At 36.0% G+C, this 19,752-nt stretch overlaps 1 long non-coding RNA gene across 1 annotated transcript in view; it reads right to left on the reverse strand.

Moving 5' to 3' along the window:
- LOC141580838 (uncharacterized) overlaps positions 1 to 19,752 on the reverse strand; it is a 340,084-nt gene that overhangs the window by 269,900 nt on the left and 50,432 nt on the right. The gene's annotated exons all lie outside the window — the stretch shown is intronic.

Consider the following 19,752-nt stretch of genomic DNA (forward strand, 5'->3'; position numbering starts at 1 on the left):
AACACTGCTAATTATCAGGGAAGTATAAGTTAAAATGACAATGAGAGCCAGGCGTAGTGGCTCATATCTTAATCCCCGCACTTCAGGAGACTAAGGCAGGCAGATCACCTAAGGTCAGGAGTTCAAAAGCAGGCTGGCCAACATGGCGAAAGCTTGTTTCTACTAAAAATACAAATATTAGCCAGGTCCATTGGCACATGCCTGAAGTCCCCACTACTCAGGAGTCTGAGTCGGGAGAATCACTTGAATCTGGGAGGTGGAGGCTGCAGTGAGCCAAGATCATGCCACTGTACTCCAGCCTGGGCAACAGAGTGAGATTCCAAATAAATAAATAAATAAATAAATAAGACAATAAGATATTACCTCATACTTTGTAGGATGGCTATTATCAAAAAAAAAAAAAGCAAAAAATATTAAGTGTTGGTTGTTGGTGAGGTCATGGAGAAATTGACCTTGTACACTGCTGGATGGAATACAAAATGGTGCAGCCACTATGGAAAACAGTGTGAAGGATGCTCAAATAGTTAAAAACATAACTACTATACTATCCAGCAATCTCATTTTGAGGTATATCCAAAACAATTGAAATCAGGATCTTAAAAAGATATCTACATTCTCATTCTGAACATTATTCACAATAGCCAAGATTTGAGGGATGAAGAAAGAAAATGTGGTATATCCATACAATGAAATATTATTCAGTCTTATAAAAAGAAATCTTACCTCTGGTGACAACATGGATGGATCTAGAAGGCATTATTGTAAGTAAAGTCAGTCAGTGATTGAAGGATGAACATTTGATTCCTCTCATAGGAGACATCTAATATCATCAAAGATATAGAAGCAGAGAGTAGAATCATGAGGATTGGGGAGCGGGATATGAGAAATTGCTGTTCAATGGGTATAAAGTTACAGATAGGCCACACATGGTGGCCCATGCCTGTAATCCCAACACTTCAAGAGACCAAGGCGGGAGGATCACTTGAGCCCAGGAATTCAGAACCAGCCTAGGCAACATACAGAGACTCTCCCACTACAAAAGAAATTTTTTAAATTAGTCAGGCATGGTAGTACACATCTGTGGTTCCAACTATTTTTGAAGCTGAGGCAGGAAGAATACTTGAGCCCAGGAGATCCAGAATGCAATGAGCTGTGTTCACATCACTGCACTACAGCTTGGGCAACAGAGAGAGACTCTGTCTCAATAAAGTTACAGTTATACTGGATGAGGAAGTTCCTGAAATCTGCTGTATGACAGACTACCTATAGATAACAATAAGGTATTGTGCACTTAAAATTTTGTTGGCTATTCATTTGCAGTAAACTGAAACTGGATCCCTTCCTCACATCTTATACAAAAATTAACTCAAGATGAGTTAAAGACTTAAAAGTAAAACCCAAAACTAAAAAAAAAAACCTAGAAGAAAATCTAGGTGACACCATTTAGGACATAGGCATGGGCAAAGATTTTACGATGAAATTGCCAAAAGTGATGGCAACAAAAGCAAAAATTGACAAATGGGATCTAATCAAACTAAAGAGCTACTGCAAAGCAAAAGGAGCTACCATCAGAGTGAACAGGCAACCTACAGAATGGAAGAAAATGTTTCCAATCTATCCATCTGACAAAGGTCTAATACTCAGAATCTACAAGAAACTCAAACAAATTTACAAGAAGAAAACAAACAACCCCTTTAAAAAGTGGGCAAAGGACATGAACAGACCCTTCTCAAAAGAAGAAATTTATGTAGCCAACAAACATATGAAAAAAAAAGTTCAACATCACCAATCATTAGAGAAGTGCAAATCAAAACCACAATGAGATACTATCTCACACCAGTCAGAACAGCCATTATTAAAAAGTCAAGCAACAACAGATGTTGGCGAGTTTGCAGAGAAATAGAAACACTTTTACACTGGTGGGAATCTAAATTAGTTAAACCATTGTGGAAGACAGTGTGGCAATTCCTCAAAGATCTAGAACCCAAAATACCATTGGACCAAGCAATCTCATTACTGGGTATACACCCAAAGGAATGTAAGTCATTCTGTTACAAAGATACATGCACACATATGTTCATTGCAGCACTATTCACAATAGCGAGCACATGGAATCAACCCAAATGCCTATCAATGGTAGACTGGATAAAGAAAATATGGTATATATACGCCATAGAGTACTATGAAGCCATAAAAAGGAATGAGATCATGTCCTTTGCAGGGACATGGATGAAGCTGGAAACCATTTTCTTCAGCAAACTAATGCAGGAACAGAAAACCAAACACCACATGTTCTTTCTTGTACTTGCAAGCTGAACAATGAAAACACTTGGACACAGAGAGGGAAAAAACACACACCAGGGCCTGTTGGGGAAAGCAGGGTTCTGGGGAGAGTATTAGGAAAAATAATTAATACATGCTGGGCTTAATAACAAGGTGAATGGGTCGATAGGTGCAGCAAACCACCATGGCACACATTTACCTATGTAACAAACCTGCACATCCTGCACATGTACCCCAGAACTAAAAATAAAATAAAATTTTGTTAAGAACATAGAGCTCATGTTAGGTATTCTTACACACAAGGATAAAGGGAGGAGTTACTAGGAAACTTTTGGAGGTGATAGATGTGTTTATCACCTGGATTGTGGAGATGGCAACATGAGTGTATGCATATGTCCAAACTCACCAAATGGCATAATTATATGCAATTTTTAAATATCAGTTATACTTCAATAAAGCTGGAAAAAATAAAGTCACAGGGTAATGTATCAAAAGGTAATAGAAAGCTAAGTGGCACTGACATCAATAAAAAGGGACCATTTTTTTTTTTTTGCAAGAGTAATAACACTTATCCAAAGCCATGATTTTTGTAACCTAGCATGCATTCATTGCCTACTGGATTTTTTTCTGAACTTGCTTGATTGCATGATTACAATTTTAAAATGGCAAATTAAGCATATGTCCTCATCATCTGTGAATAAACTGTCAAGTTGGTTGACTGACAAAAAAAGCATTCCACCCCAGTACAATGAAATGACATATATTTATGTCAAGAACGCCAAAGAACTCCAAGTTTATTTCAAGTTTTATCTATAAAAATTAAAAGAGTGGGTGGGCACAGTGGCTTACACCTATAGTCCCAGCACTTTGGTGGTCCAAGTTGAGTGGATCAGGAGTTTGAGACAAGCCTGGCCAACATGGTAAAACCCTGCCTTTGCTAAAATTATAAAAATTAACTAGGTGTGGTGGTGCATGCCTGTAATCCCAGCTACTTGGGAGCCTGAGGAATAAGAATCACTTGAACCTGAGAGGCAGAGGCTACAGTGAGCCAAGATCACACCACTGCCCACTTCACTCCAGGCTGAGCAACAGAGGGAAACTCTAACTCAACTAACTAAAAAGTATAATTTATCACCATCATAGTAAGTAGGTTAATTGAGCTAAAAATATTATATAATTACTGAATTTAAGTTTTCAAAGAAAATTCAGGAATGGCTATCTTTATATAAAAAGATAAAAACATATACTACTTCTAATTAATGGTTCAAGTTAGTAATCATATTTTCTGCCAAAAATTGAAACTCTATCAGGAACTCCATAGCTAAAATTCCAAGAACATAATTTCCATCAGATATAATTTTCTAAGACATATCCCTACTGAGATTAATCAGAGATTCAGAGAAATTAAAAAGAAGTGGGCAAATACAGATGGTTTAAAATATCCACAAAACCCAAGAAATGAATTCTACACCCACATTAAAAAAAAAATGTCATTTCAAATACAAACTTGACAAGCTCAGATCAGTGCATCAAAAGGACCACCACACCTGCCTGCTTACGACAGTCACCTGCTAACTGCTCACTGGCTTCTGACCATCAATGACAAAGTGGGCAGAAGCATCCCAAAGCCCCCCTTTCCCTCCCTGCAGGAAGGCTGCTGTAAAAAAGAAGCTGGAGATGTTTCTCCAGAAGCCAGGCAGTCAGTGAGAAAGGCATGAAGCACTTGGCAAATGCTGGGCTTAGCAAGTTACATGTAATTATCTCAATTATTTCAATGTCACCTGTGAAGTACTAGTTACTGTCACCCTCTATATTTCACAATGGAGAAACTGAGGCTTACATGGGTTAAATACTTTATCAAGGTCACACAGTAAGAGGCAAAGAACAAAATCAAATGCAAGTGTGCCTAATTTCAAAGTCTACTTTTCCTAACCAAAACACTATATTACCCAAATGTGATGGCCTCCATCATAGAAAATTATCGCTTCAGTATCAACTGCCTAATTCGGGCTACTCATACATCTTCTTTTGTAGAATAGTGCATCTCCCATTAAAAAGAATGACCTACCTTTTGAGATAATTATTCATCTTTTTTAAAAAGAAAAGTATAAATATCTAAAAATCTGTTGAAGTGTGTATATTAAGGATAATGTTTATTCCAAATATAAACTTTGGTTGCTCTTATATGCTATAGTAGAACCACTTATAAATTATTTAATTACGTTTTAAATTCATCAACAACACCCAGCTCCAATTAACAATTCTAAACAGCTCTATAGTAACATTCTTGCTAAATATTTGTATTGTTTTCCCCACGCTGTTTTTTAAAGTATCTTAATTTAGAGGTTCGTGTATCATACCAGAATTTAGGAAATTAGGTAGCCCTCTTTAGCTCCATTACTTAATTCCTCCTAAAATATGAGGTACTTCAATTTAATAGTCCTGCACATTGAGAAACGTAAAAGGCAAAATAAGTAGACTCTGTGTGTTTGTGTGTGTGTGTGTGTGTGTGTGTGTGTGTGTGTGTGATTAAATTCTAAACTATATTATTTTATTGTTAATTCAAGAACCTATGTGACTTTAATTTTCAAGGTAAAAATAAATTTGCCTAAGTTCAGTGGGGAAAAAAGGCACTTACTTGCTGATATGGTTTGGCCATGTCCCCACTCAAATCTCATCTTGTAGTTCCCATAATCCCCATGTGTTATGAGAGGGACCCAGTGGGAGGTAATTTAATGAAAGGGGCAATTACCCTCATGCTGTTCTCATGATAGTGAGTTCTCACAAGATCTGATGGTTTTATAAGGGGCTTTTCCTCCCGTTGCTCAGCACTTCTCCTTGCTGCCACCATGTGAAAAAGGAGGTATTTGCTTTCCCTTCCACCATAATTATAAGTTTCCTGAGGTCTCCCCAGCCATACTGAACTGTAAGTCAATTAAACCTCTTTCCTTTGTAAATTATCCAGTCTCAGGTATGTCTTTAATAGCAGCATGAGAACAGACTAATACACTTGCATACTTTGCTATGTGCATAGTTGATTTATTACCTACTTTAAGTTTTCCTCAAATGCTAAAATCCCTGGTCCTTCTTGTGACAGCATGATACAAATTCCAGGCCCATACTGGTCACCAAATACAAACAGCAATGATTTTTTGTGGGTGCAGGAAGCCTGGTCTTGGTAATAGTCACAATCCTGAGTTTGTCTTTAATTCTGATTACCCATCCTCATGAAGATGGTGGCATTGGTCAACGATGGCCTACCAACTTCCATTACTCTGATTATTCACCTGAGTGATGAGTTTCTCTATAAAACTTTTAGGTTGAGAATTCTAGAATTGGAAGAAATTACAGGGATCATCTCTATATATCAAGCTGCTTATTTTATAAATGAAAAATTGAGATTGGGGGATATAATTTGCCAAAGGTCACTCTGTTTATAGCATCAATTTTTGGTGCTAAGGTTACTGGAATAACATGAGAAGTAAGCTGAGTGGAAGAGGATCAGCGTAGCTTCTGGAGAAGCTCAAATTTGGGAAAGTCTAGATTAATAAGCAGATCAGTTGGGTGAGTTTTAATTCTGGTTTCATTCATCTCTAACACTGGGGAATTCACTTAAACTCGTGAATCTCAGTTTTCCATTCCACAAAATACATAATCAAAGTCTCTCAAAATCTCAAATAACCTTAAGCAAATGAGAAAGGTAAAATATATATTCATGATTGCTGAATAGAGAACAAAATTTGTGATAACCACAAGACTGGAAGTGTGAGTTAGAATATAATAATAGCTAATTTTTATTGATCATTTACTATTTTCCAACTATGGTGTTAGATGCTCTACATGCATTTTTTTATTTAACCTATTCAGCTTTGAGATAGATTCTAATATTGTGTTGATGTTGCAGGGGAGAAATGGAGATAGGTTAAGTAACTGATTCAAGGTTTCTACTTATTAAGTGAAGCAATAAGGATTTTAGCCCAGCTTGTCTTACTCTAAATACTTTAAATGCTTTAAATACTGCACTGCCCTTTGAATAACTCAGTTTGCTGGCAAGTTTCTCAACGAGTCACTTTTCTGGACTTTTTTTCTCTGAGAACAAACATGCTTCTCCATGACTCCTGATAAAATCCAATTCCTAGCTCTGCAGGCAGCTATTCACTCCATTTCCATTCCCACTGGCATCTGTAAATTAGTCTCTGGTAATTATCTGTGTGGGAGGCAGCCAGCAGCACACAAAACATTGTAACTGTTGGTCAGCTTCAAACGTGAGAATTCAGCATTCCTGAGTCATAAATCAACCAACCATGACCCGACTTGAGGATGTATTTGCTCAAGCTTTAAAAATTGACTTAATTCCATAGTGGTGGGCAAATACACATTTTGAGATTTACCTGAAATAGTAAATCCTCCATCCAAAAGAAAAAACAGGTGTTCACACCTTGCCCTCAAAGACAATTGATTCCCACTCTGTTTGACCAGATGGTGAGGACAATTTGGGAGCATCTGTCCTCTCTTGAGAATGTCTTGTCTCTAATTCCAGAAGACATATTTAGGGACTAGAAATGCTGCCTTAGAAATAGCTTTAAATAATTCAAAAGTTAAGATTTAGATGCAATAGCAGGAGAGTAACTTACTCCCTAAGAGGCCTAAAATTTCACAGAGTTCTATTTTATATCACTGGACAGTGGAACACTCGTTTTTTTATAGTGTTTCGTTTTAGAGGAACTGAAGCACATGGGAAAGATGAAACTAGAACTACCCAAAAAAGTAGGGAATCTTAGGCTTACATCAGGGCTGTCTGCAAACTATAGTATGTGGACCAATCTGCCTGACACCTGTTTTAGTAAATAAAGATTTATTAGAACTCAGCCACATCCATTTGTTGGTGTATGGCTGTTTTCATAGGACACAGCAGAATTGAGTAGTTATGGCAGAGATTATATAATATGCAAAGCCTAAAATATTTATTATATGGCCCTTTACATAAAAAGTTTGGTGACCACTGGCTTAAGGCATAGAGAATGGGAAGGCTCAATGTACTTATTTCTTTGGAAGTTTTTATAAGATTTTTTATCATTTTATCTTTAAAGGAAAAAAGCAGAGATACTCAGATGAGGTTACCCATTGTATCTCATTTAAGAAACTGCAAACTAAATATCTGGAGACTCACATATTGAACTAGAGGAAAAGGGAGAGTATGAGCTGTTCTAAATGGCATCAGTTCTATTAACAGATAGTCACAGTGCCACTCCCATAACAAAGAACAAAATTTCAAACTCTACTGTCAAACACCTAAATACTCCCAGTAGAAGTATTCCACTATAACAAACTGTACTTATTGACATAAGAAGGGAAGAGAAAGAAAGAAAGGGTGCCAGGCATAACAGAAGACACATCTGAGGGCACTGGAGACATATTTATCTTATCACAATGTCTAGGCCCGTCCATGAAATTCTATTTAAAAGTGTCTGGAAATAGAGAGGGCAAGAAGAACCTAAAGAAACAGGAGGCCTTGCTGGGTGTTCCCCTCAGTAGTATAGTAGTATTAGATCATACCCCTTCTGTCCAATCACATTTCTACATGGTTGTCCATACTTTGTAGAACCTAAGAATGAAAATGGACAATTTTTTAAAACAGAACTGCCATATAATCTAGCGATCCCACTACTGGGTATTTATCCAAAGGAAAAGAAATCAGTACATCAAAAAAATACCTGCACTCCCATGCTTATCACAACACTATTCACAGTAGCAAACATATAGAATCAATGAACAGATAAAGAAAATATGGTATGTATACACAATTAAACATTATTCTGACATAAAAAAATAAAATCACATCTTTTGCAGTAACATGGATGAAACTGAAGATAATCAAGGGAAGTAATCCAAGCACAGAAGGACATATATTACATGTTCTCATTTATATGTGGGAACTAAAAGAAAGTTGATCTCATGGAGATAGAGAATAGAATTATACTAGAAGCTAGGAAGGGTATGTGGCTGGGATTAAATAGGTTTGTTAGTGGGTGCAAACACACAGCTAGATAGAAGAAATAAGCTCCAATATTCTATAGCAGAGTAGGGTGACTAAAGTTAGCAACAGTGTATTGTATATTTCAAAGTAGCTAGAATAGAGGACTTGAAATGTTATGTTACCAATACATAAAAATGATAAATACTCAAGGTGATGGACATTCAAAATACCCTGTCTTGATCACTACATATTCTGTGCATGTAGCAAATACTCACATTTAGCCCATCAATATGTAAAATACTTTGTATCAATTTGCTTTCAAATGGATACTTTTCTGGCTCTCTTTGGTGTTTCATTCTGAAGGCTCCCATGTCACATAAAACTATGATCAAGTAAAGACTTGGAACCAACCCAAATGCCCACCAATGATAGATTGGACAAAGAACATGTGGCACATATACATCATGGACTACTATGCAGCCATAAAAATGGATGAGTTCATGTCCTTTGCAGGGACATAGATGAAGCTGGAAACCATCATTCCTAGCAAACACAGGAACAGAAAACCAAACACCACGTCTTATTCATAAATGGGAGTTGAACAATGAGAACACATGGACACATGGAGGGGAACATCACACACTGGGGCCTTTCAGCGGGTAGGAGACAAGGGGAAAGATAGCATTAGGAGAAATATCTAATGTAGATGATGGGTTGATGGGTGCAGCAAGTCACCATGGCGTGTGTATACCAATGTAACAAACCTGCATGTTCTGCACATGTACCCCAGAACTTAAAGTATAATAAAAAACACACACAAAACTATGATCAAGTAAATTTGTATGCCTTTTTTTCTACTGAAAAGCTGTGAAAAAAAAAAGAAACCATGTAAAATAAGTCTTCTATGAGGGCTGAGAGCAGATCTTAAAAGTAAGAAACAGAAAATATGATTGATTCTTTGGTCTAAGCAGGAGATGAAGAAAAGACTTAAAGAGACAGCACTTAAAATAAATAAACCAGATCCTAAAAGACGGTTATAATTTTCTACTGAGAATCTAGTCTTCAACACTTATATTTCAAAATACTTCAGTCCCTTTTATTCTTGAATGATTTTGGGATTTCACTGAGAAAGTAGCAACTTAGATTGGCAGGTGATTAAGGAAATGACTGAATTTTTACCTTCAAAACAGTACCCCTGAAATTCTCAAATTTAAAAATTAACTGAAGCACAAATCAGTACTGCATATAGACTCGGTGAACTGAAATTAGTCCTTTAAGCAATGAATGAGCATATCTGACAGCCCAGTTCTTCCACCTCAAAATAGCTTTATAGTTCTCAGTTCACCTTCTACATAAAGCAACATTGAAAAATTGATTATAAAAATAGTTCTCCAAGGAAAGCCACCTGCTAGTGCTAGTGATAGAAGCAATAAAAAAAAAAAGTAAAGGCTAAGAAAGTGATAGCTTTCTAAAGCCATAAAATTAAAGGCTATTGGCTACATGCTGTATTGTGATAGTCAGAAATGTAGGCATATCAAAGTGCTGTTAGCTATATCCCACGCTCATGTCAAGTGAGGTATCAGGGCAGGGAAGGATATAAAGCAGCCCAGTTGTGGTACTGTATCTCCTCTGACTTATAGTGTATCATATATACACTGGCCCAAAATAGCAATTAATTTAGCAGTGGGTTTTGAACCCTTTCTTGGTAGAGGAGGATCACTGAATGTTAGATTCTAGAGGTGAATTTAACCATAAACCAAGTGCAGAGAGCAGGGGCAAGTACAATCTCCACATACTGTTATGATGTCATACAGTGAATTTTAAAGGATTCAGAATATTTGACAGTCAATAGAAATGAAAAAAAATAGCATGGAAGCTTTAGGGGATAATATTGCAAGACAGTGAGAGATACAGTCTTTCTGAAAGATCAAATGAAGAGCAAATATCTGGAAGTTATTTACTACGGGATCCAACAGGAAACTTCAGAGAACTATTTAGTATCCTCAATAAAATGTATTTTTAAATTTTCTACTATAAAATAATAGAGTACTGCTATCTGGAGAGAACAGGCTAGAACAAGAAATTTAAAATGTGATAAAAATGGTAAAAATGTATACAAAATTAGATGAAATGAAAATGAAAAATGTCATGAGATGCAGACGGATATGCAGGAGTTTAGGATTCTACTCTGATAATTCACGGGGGCATACATGTCTACTCATCAGTTTTCACTATTTTTATTATTTGCATGTCTTTGGATGGAAATATATATGCACATTTGGTATATAAACCAATCACTGGGTTACAGGGTATATACACATTTGATGTTAGTAAATACTATCAAACAATTTCCAAAGAGGCTGCACTAATTTGCATTCCCATCAGCAGTGTATGAGAGAGTTCCAATTACCCCCATCTTTCATAACACTTGACTTTTACAGTAGCTACTTTTGAAAAAGTAAAATTGCTACTTTTTCAATGTAACAATTATGATGTGTATGTGTGTGTGTTTGTATCAATTTCTGGTTTTAAGTTACATTTGTTTGATGCCTAGTAAATATGAACAGCATTTTATATGTTTCCTACTCCTTGGATACACTATTTTGGGTTCACATTTTTTATTCGTTTTTCTATTGGACCTTCTACCTTTTTCTTATTAACTTGTAGGAGTTCTTTATATATTGTGAATACAAGTCCCATACTGAGGCAGCCTTTTCATTTTAATCACTTTGATGAATAGATTAATAATTTTTCCTTATAATTGAAACTTTTGTGTACCATTTTGAATACTATAAGAAATTTTTGCCTAGATTTCTTAGGCAAATTGTTTAGAATGTTTTCCCCCTTTCAGATGAAAACAGTCTATTTTTTTTTCCAAGAGCTTTATTGTTTCACATTGCCTATCAAGATCTATGATACATCTGAAATTTATTTTTGTGCATCAAGGGTCAAGAGACACTTTTCTATATTGATATACAATTGAACCAACACTATTAGCAATGAAGAACTTTTGACCATCAATATGGTCACCAGTCAAATGACCACATATGTGAGTCATCATTGACATTTGTATAATGTTAAATCTTCTTATCTACAGTTCTGACCTAATACCAATCCTGGTGAATCTAGGACACTTAGTGCAATCTTCAGATCATAGTGGAAGTTTACAGAAGTCATCTGACAAATGGAGTTACAACCAAAGTCCACCACATAGTTGGCCCAATGGGATGCTGAACCTATGTCTCAAATTTTTTTTTTAGTTTCTATGTATGTGGTTGGAATAAACAGTCAGCAACAGACAAAACATCCACATTGGCTTCCTAATACATTAAGAATTATTATTGCAAAGAAGAGCTGGTGTATCTCCCTCTTCCTATCAAAATATTAAACCAAAAGTAACATATCTTCATGGAAAATTCTGACTCTAATGCTACCATGAATAATTTGAAAAATACAGGATTGATGATTCCTGTCAGAATCCCCGTTGAATCACCATTTGGTCTATGCCAGAAGACAACAGGAGTTTGGGAGACAGCATTAGATCACCGGTAACTCCATTAGGTGACAACTTTAATTGGAGCTGCTATTCCACATGTGGTCTCTTTATTGTGATCAAATCACAGTTTAAAAAGGAAAAAAAAAATGCTATTACTTAGTGGCAGATATTATCCTGGTAAATGTTTTTTTTCTATCCCATGAAACAAAAATTATCACACATATGTGGGTTTTTTGTTTTTTGGTTTTTGGTTTTTTTTTAACTTTTTAAAATTTTTATCTTTAACTGACAAATAACAATTGTATATATTCATGGGGTACATAGCGATGTTTTGAGACATATAATATGTAGTGATCAGATCAGGGTAATTAGTATATCCCTCTCATTTATTATTTCTTTTTTTAGAAAGCAACCTTTTTTTAACCTTTTAAGTTCAGGGATACATGTGCAGCTTTGTTGCATAGGTAAGCTTGTGTCATGAGGGTTTGTTGTACACATTATTTCATCACCCACATATTAAGCAAAGTACCCATTAGTTATTTTTCTTGATACTCTCCTTTGTGCCAACCTCCATGCTCCAATAGACCCCAGTGTGTGTTGTTCCTCTCTGTATGTCCATGTGGTCTTATCATTTAGCTCCCACTTTTAAGTGAGAATATGTAATATTTGGCTTTCTGTTCCTGTGTTACTTTGCTAAAAAATAATGGCCTCCAGCTCCATCCATATCCCTGCAAATGTCATGTCATTATTTTTTATGGGTGCACAGTATTTCATGGTGTATATGTACTACATTCTTTATCTAGTCTATCATTGATGGGCATTTAGGTTGATTTCATGTCTTAGCTCTTAGCATACTGTTTTCATTTGGTAAGGTCAGAAGCACAACTTTTCAAAAATTTGACACACAGATATTTCACCTCTCCAAAACCAATGGCTTCACCATTTCATATGACATTGCACTGGTCTACTGTATCCTGCTAATTGGACCTGATAAGCAGGAAATAGCAGACACCCAGATGCATGCCAACAGATGAAAAATAAATTCAATGTAGAGGTTGGGTCAGTAAAGTTTCTGCAAAGTCCAATGGTCTGAATCATACTAGAATATCTCCTTCAATATGAAAGACAATTTGCTGCACATTAATCTCACCAACAGAATATTGATCAATTTTTGTGGCTCACTTTAATTTTAAGAAAAACATGTACCATACTTGGGTGTGATATGCTGACCTATTTATTGCATATTCTAAAAGACTGCCAAACATGAATGGGCTCAGAGCAAGAGAAGGCTCTCTAGTTGTTCACTGCAGAGCATGCAACTCTGCCATTTGAACTTTATGACCCAGCAAAGTCAGCAGTTCTCAGATGTGCACAATCAGGATACTGTGTGAAAATTATAGCAAGCCCCAGTAGAGTGCTCCTAGAGGATTTTGCTGTAATTATTCTTTTGATTAAAACTTTTGGGTGGCTATCGGACCTTGTAGAGAGTACATGCTTCAACGTGGGACACCCAAGGAACATGCAAGTGGAGTTATCAATCCTGGATTGGGTATTAGCTGATTCACTAAGCCATAAGTCTAGAGTGCCCAGTAAGACTTCATAATCAAGTGGAAGAGATATGTATATGAAATTGAATTCAAATAGATGTTAAGGCACAAAATATGAGTTTGCTTTCTATTTCCAGCGTGAATACTCATAATGCAATGTAACGTTGCTAACAAAAAAAAATCTGTATGACTTCATAAAAAGGCCCCTACACTAAGTTGATTGAGAAGGAAAATATTTCCTGCTCTACCAGATAGCTCTGGATTATACAAGAGTAAACCAGAATTTCCAACAGCATGTTGTTGCCCACTTTATTCAGAAAGAAAAAATGGTCTGAAGTGTGACTGTTTCCCATTTCTTGGGAAATAGCCAATATTTTGTCCACATATATATGCTAAAAAGCTAATGAAGGAATTAAAATAATACCTGATTAACATAAAACAAAAGGATATAAGATAAATAAGACAAACAGAAAAACAGCAAAGTGATGGAACTAAACATAACTGTATCAGTGATCACATCAAATTTAAATGGTCTAGATATCTTTAAAGACAGAAATTGTCAGATTAATTTCAAAAAGAAAGACCTGTCTACTGTCTACAGGAAACACTTTAAACACAAAGGCATAAATTGAAAGTAAAAGGATATAATATCATACAAATACTAATCATAATAAAGCCAGCAAAAATAAATTTTAAGACAAATAGAATTATTAGATCCCAAAAGGTAATTTTATAATGATAAAAAGGTTAATAAATCAGGGAGATATAAAAAATGGTAAGGTATATGCAGCTAATAAAAGAGCTGAATATATGTGAAAGGAATAAAACAAAACATTGGATAAATGGAGAATTCAAAATAATATTTTAATATACCTCTTATAGTAATTAATCAAATGATTAGGCAAAATGTCACAAAAGGTATCAAATATTTAAAAAACACTATCCACCCCTTTAGTACTATAAATTAAAAGCCTTAAAAGTACACATTTTGATCAAAGAATTTTATTTCTAGGAATCTAAAGAATCATAAATATGAACAAGCCTATAACACAAAATATCCCTCTAACTTCATTTAAAATGGCAAGAAATAGATGTAACATAAATTTCTCTTTTTATTTTTGTTTTTTAGAGATGGAGGTCTCACTATGTTATCCAAGCTGGACCAGAACTCCTGGGCTCAAGTGCTTCTCCCAGAGGTAACAGCTTCTGATTAGCTGGGTCCACAGGTGTATACTACTGTCCCTGGCTTTAAATTTTCAGCAATACATAATTTTAGGTATTGTGAATGATCATATGTATATACAACTTTTAAAAATGTTTATGAAAAAATGTTAACCTAAGTATTTTACCTAACACTATCTGAGAAAAAGATAAACTTTTTTTTTTTTTTTGAGACGGAGTTTTAAGATAAACTTTTAACAACAGTCATAGGCAGGTAGTAGAGTGGTAAGAGAACTTTGACCTGCTGTAGTTTATATTTAAATGGTATTTAAATTTCAAAATTAAAGGTGTGTTACTTTTTAAATCAGAAAAAAGTATAAGAAAAAGCAGAATGTGAAATTGAATACATAGAAAAATTAACTATGTAAAGCTTCGTTATGAATAGATAGAGAATACGGCACCTTCTCTTAAGTAGCTTAGAATTGTAGGAGCCGCTGAGGCATACTCAGATATAGAATGATTATAGCTGCCATGAAAGTACATGATGTGGCACCTGCCTGACACCGGGATGAAAGCAGGTGAGCAGCATGTGGGAGGCTTTGGAGAAAGAGTCTTTACGGAAAAGCTAAGACTTAGAGAAAGTTACTCATTTGACTCATCTGCAGCATTTCACTGCTGACAATTTCCTCCTCCTTAATTTCAGTCTCCTGGTTTCCTCTTAACATTTCTGGCCACTTCTCTGACTCTTTGATATGCTCATCTTTTTCTTCCTACCTTTAAATCTTGAAGTTCCTCAAAACTTGGTGTGGGAGATTCCAAAAATGGCTACAATGCAAAGTAAATACAGAGATACTGAGCAAACTGAGGTGGCATGGGAGGAGCCTAGAAACAGCACACAATTCTTTTTCCTCTTTACAGTTTTGTAGTTCTAGTTTATTATTTTGTTAGTGTTTATAATTTTATTGTTATCACAACAATATGCAAACAGGCCAGGTGCAGTGGCTCACACCTGTAATCTCAGCACTTTGGGAGGCTGAAGTGGGCGGATCACGAGGTCAGGAGTTCAAGACCAGCCTGGCCAACATGGTGAAACCCCATCTCTACTAAAAATACAAAAATTAGCTGGGTATGGTGGCATGTGCCTGTAATCCCAGCTACTTGGGAGGCTGAGGCAGGAGAATTGCTTGAACCAGGACCCTGGAGGCAGAGGTTGCAGTGAGCCACGATTGCACCACTGTACTCTAGCCTGGGCTATAGAGCAAGACTCTGTCTCAAAAAAAAAATAATAATGAAATAAAATAATATAAAGCTAATCATGAAAAGAGGCATCTCTCCTCCACCTGTCTGTACTCTTCTCCACCAACCTCCCAGTGTAGTTCTAGCCCAGCTGTAAATTAAATCATGATATAGTGTTTCCATCATTAGGAGTGCATTAAGCAAGGTCTTGTAATTACATTTCTTTCTTGTCCTGTTTTCTGGGTTTTGGAAAAATTATGTCTCTTGCTTTTTTTTCTAATTAGAAAGTCTCAGGGTCTCCCACACGTTCACATAACCTCATCAAAACTATTTTCTATGTGGTCAAATGCATCAGATAATCTATGTTTCTAAAACCAAAGCCTCTCCATTTTAAATTCTCTGTAGTTAGGGAATGATTTTGGACTCCTGAGGGGGAAAAAGGTGGTTGGCTGGCTTCTCAGGTGGGGAGGTGGGCGTGGTGGATAGAATCAGAAAATATAACAGAAACTTTCAGGTAACCCCCTCTGCTTTTAGTCCCATGACTTAATCTCATCCTTCATGGAGCCTGCTGCTACCAAATCCTGAAAAGGTCTCAATTCTCATCAGCAGTCCTGGGTTTCCATCTTCCTCAGTTCTGCTTCAGTGTTACAAAAATGTGTTTACATCTCCCATCCATTATTGCCTCTTCTCTCTTTCTCTAAAATCTTATGGTTTGACTTACTTTATTTTACTATCAATTTAGTAAGAATTGGGAAGGGCAGCAAGACACAAGAAAGTCTTCAGTCCATCATTTAACAGCCCTCTTCTCCTTACCTTTTAATCAAGGTGTACCAAAGTTACCCTTTCTTCTGTACAGTTCCTTTCTCAGCTACCCATGTACCTGTGTGTGCCCCTTCTAACCCATGTAGTCAACTTCCCACTTCCTTTCTTCCCTCATCTGGCCAATCTTGATCTCCTATTAACCTTTTCCTGTGAAATAATGTCCTGCACCTCAGATGCAGACAAGAAGAAACAAAAGAAACTTGAGAATATTTTGAATATGGTGGTTTTTCTCTGAAAAGTCATCTGGCTCCTTCCCGCAAGGTGAGGCCACTTCCCTACTCAATGTCCTCAGGAAAAAGTCAGGCTCAGTAGCTTGCCCACCATGCCTTCATCAGGCAGGGCTCCTAGGTCACAATTAGGTCCAGCCAGCTGACATGCAATTCATTCTCATTCCTGGAATGCTAACACCTCCCTGGTAACCATTCCCATGGGTTCTCACTTCTTTTTCTGTTGTCATTTAACAGGGTATTGAAGACTGCAAACTTTTCTGGAATTCTTACTGAAATTACTTTCATTTGGGAACATTATACTAATCCCATTATATATCAGGGTCCAATCTCTAAAAGGGTCCTTGGATGCACATACTACAATATACCCACATGCATGCATATCTCCTCTATTATCACAGGTGCCCTCATCCCATTTATGCTTTTACGTGCCACCTCTACGCTGGTAGCTGACACAGTTACTTCTAAAGTACTGGCCTCAACGTGTGTGTATGTGACTATCTATTCTCCAGTTCTACTTGGTTGTCTAATGGTTATCTCCTAACACAATCCAAACCAAGCTCTCAGTACCGCAAACTTTAGCTCTGGTAATCTTTTCATTATCGAATTATCAATTATTTTTTTAAAGTTATTTTATCTGTATATATTACCAGCATCTGTCTGAGAAATTGGCTGTATTTTGGTTTCTTAGACGTGGACTCATCAGGTAGCCATCTCATCAAGATACCTATCTAAGGCCTTTCTGTTTGGGAGTTCTGGGCTTTTATGACCCCTATGGTAGATCTAAGGGATATTTGTTTAAAAAAAAAAAAAACACCACAACAAAAGCAGGTTTTCTGAGGCATGGTTGAAAATAGAAAAGGCTGCTGGGCATGGTGGCTCATACCTGTAATCCCAGCACTTTGGGCGGCCGAGGTAGTGGATCACTTGAGGTCAGGAGTTTGAGACCAGCCTGGCCAACATGGTGAAACCCTGTCTCTACAAAACATACAAAAATTAGCCAGACGTGGTGACGCATGTCTGTGATCCCAGATACTTGGGAGGCTGAGGCAGGAGAATCTCTTGAACCTGGCAGACAGAGGCTGCAGTAATCCAAGATCGCACCACTGCACTCCAGCCTGGGTGACAGAGTGAGACTCTGTCCCAAAAAAATAAAAAGAAAATAGAGAAGTCTTAAAGAGTTGACACGGGGTGTGGAGGTGGAAGGATGGGGGGAGAAATGGTGAGGTCCTCAAGGGGTGTACATGCCCCCCGCACTTGGAGATAAACAGAATATATTTAACCATTTATGTTAATTCTAAATGCATATTTAAATATGAATAATTTCATTTAACATTGTAACACAAACAATGAAAGTTCTAAGCATAATTTTAAATGGCTCTTCTATATGGATCTAATACAATTTACCCTAATCATTTCCTGTTCAGTGAACATTTAAATTGTTTCTATTTTCACAGCTATGAATGATGCTGTAATTAATATATTTTGTGTAAATCTGCATTTTGGGTCATTTCCTTAGGATAGATTCTGAGAACTGGAAAGGCCAAATCAGACAATATTAACAGTTTGAGAGTTTTCAATATATACAATCAAAGTGTAATATAAGCATGTAACCTCAATTTAAAATTTAAACAAGTGTGCTCAAGCATTAGACTTCTGCTGTTTGATAATTGCATACCTAAAACGGTATCTCATTGTTTTATTTTAGATTCATCTGATTATTTTTTAATGGGGGATAAGGTCTCACTCATGCACCCAAGCTGTAGTGCAGTGCTGCAATCAGGGCTCACTGCAGCCTGGACCTCCTAGTCTTAGGTTATTCCCCTGCCTCAGCCTCCTGAGCAGCTGGGACTACCATGCTCAGCTAAGTTTTCCAATTTTTTTGTAGAGATGGCGTCTCACTATTTTGACTAGGTTGATCCCAAACTCCTGGGCTCAAGTGATCCTCCTGCCTCAGCTTCCCAAAGTGCTGAGATTACAGGGATGAGTCACCACTCAAGAGTAAAATTTGTAATGTTTCTTGGGTAATTCTCTGAATTGTTTACAAGTTTTTCTCTTTTACTGAACTTGAGTCTCAATATATTTTTATTGATTTGTATGATTTATTTATACACTAAACATGATATTCCCTTAGAGAGCTGTTAAAAATACTTTCCTTCTTTGTTACCGGTTTTTTACTTTGTATTGTTTTGTTTTAAATTTTTAACTCAAAAGAATTTTTAATTTTCTTTGTAAGAAATCAAATCAAATCAGTCTTCTCTCTCATTGCCTTTGGACTAGATATTCTGTCCAATCTCTGGATCCGATGACTATTCATCATTTATGTTTTGTTGTTTTTCACAGTCTTTTAATCCATCAAAAAATAGGCAAGTATTTAGTAATTTCTAAACAGACTATTTTCTAATTACTTTATAAGTAATCATTAAATAATCCTACCCTTTATTACTTATTAATATCATTTATCAAGTATTACATTTTATTTGTATCAAAATCTTCTGAATTATCTATTTATCTACTTATCTGCCAGTACTGTGCAGATATTATTTGCTATGCTTTATAATATTTTCATTACAATCCAGTAAGCTTATTTCTGCCTCTTATTTTTTTTCAGCGTTTTCTTAGTGTTGTTATATTTCACCTGTTTATTGTTCTAAGTGATGCCAAAAAAAATTTTGGCAATTTCCAAAAGCAAAAAGAAATCCATTCTAATTTTTATTGTAATTACATTAAAACTTTAATGTAGGAAGAATTGACATTTCCACATTAATCATACTCCTCTTCAAAAACATTTTATGTGTCTACTTTATTCAAATTCTTTTCAGTCTCTCAGATAAATTTCATCATTTTTCTCTGTAAAGATTTACATATTTCATTTAAGTGTTATTTTCATAGACATTTTCTCTTTTTGTTGCTATTACAAATAGAATCTTTTTTTATTCTAACTGCTAACTAGTTAGTGCCACAGAAATTAGCCACAATAATTGTAACCACAAAATTTTTTTA

This window comes from Saimiri boliviensis, chromosome 13 (genome assembly GCF_048565385.1).
Source record: "Saimiri boliviensis isolate mSaiBol1 chromosome 13, mSaiBol1.pri, whole genome shotgun sequence".
In the NCBI taxonomy this organism is placed as follows: Eukaryota; Metazoa; Chordata; class Mammalia; order Primates; family Cebidae; genus Saimiri; species Saimiri boliviensis.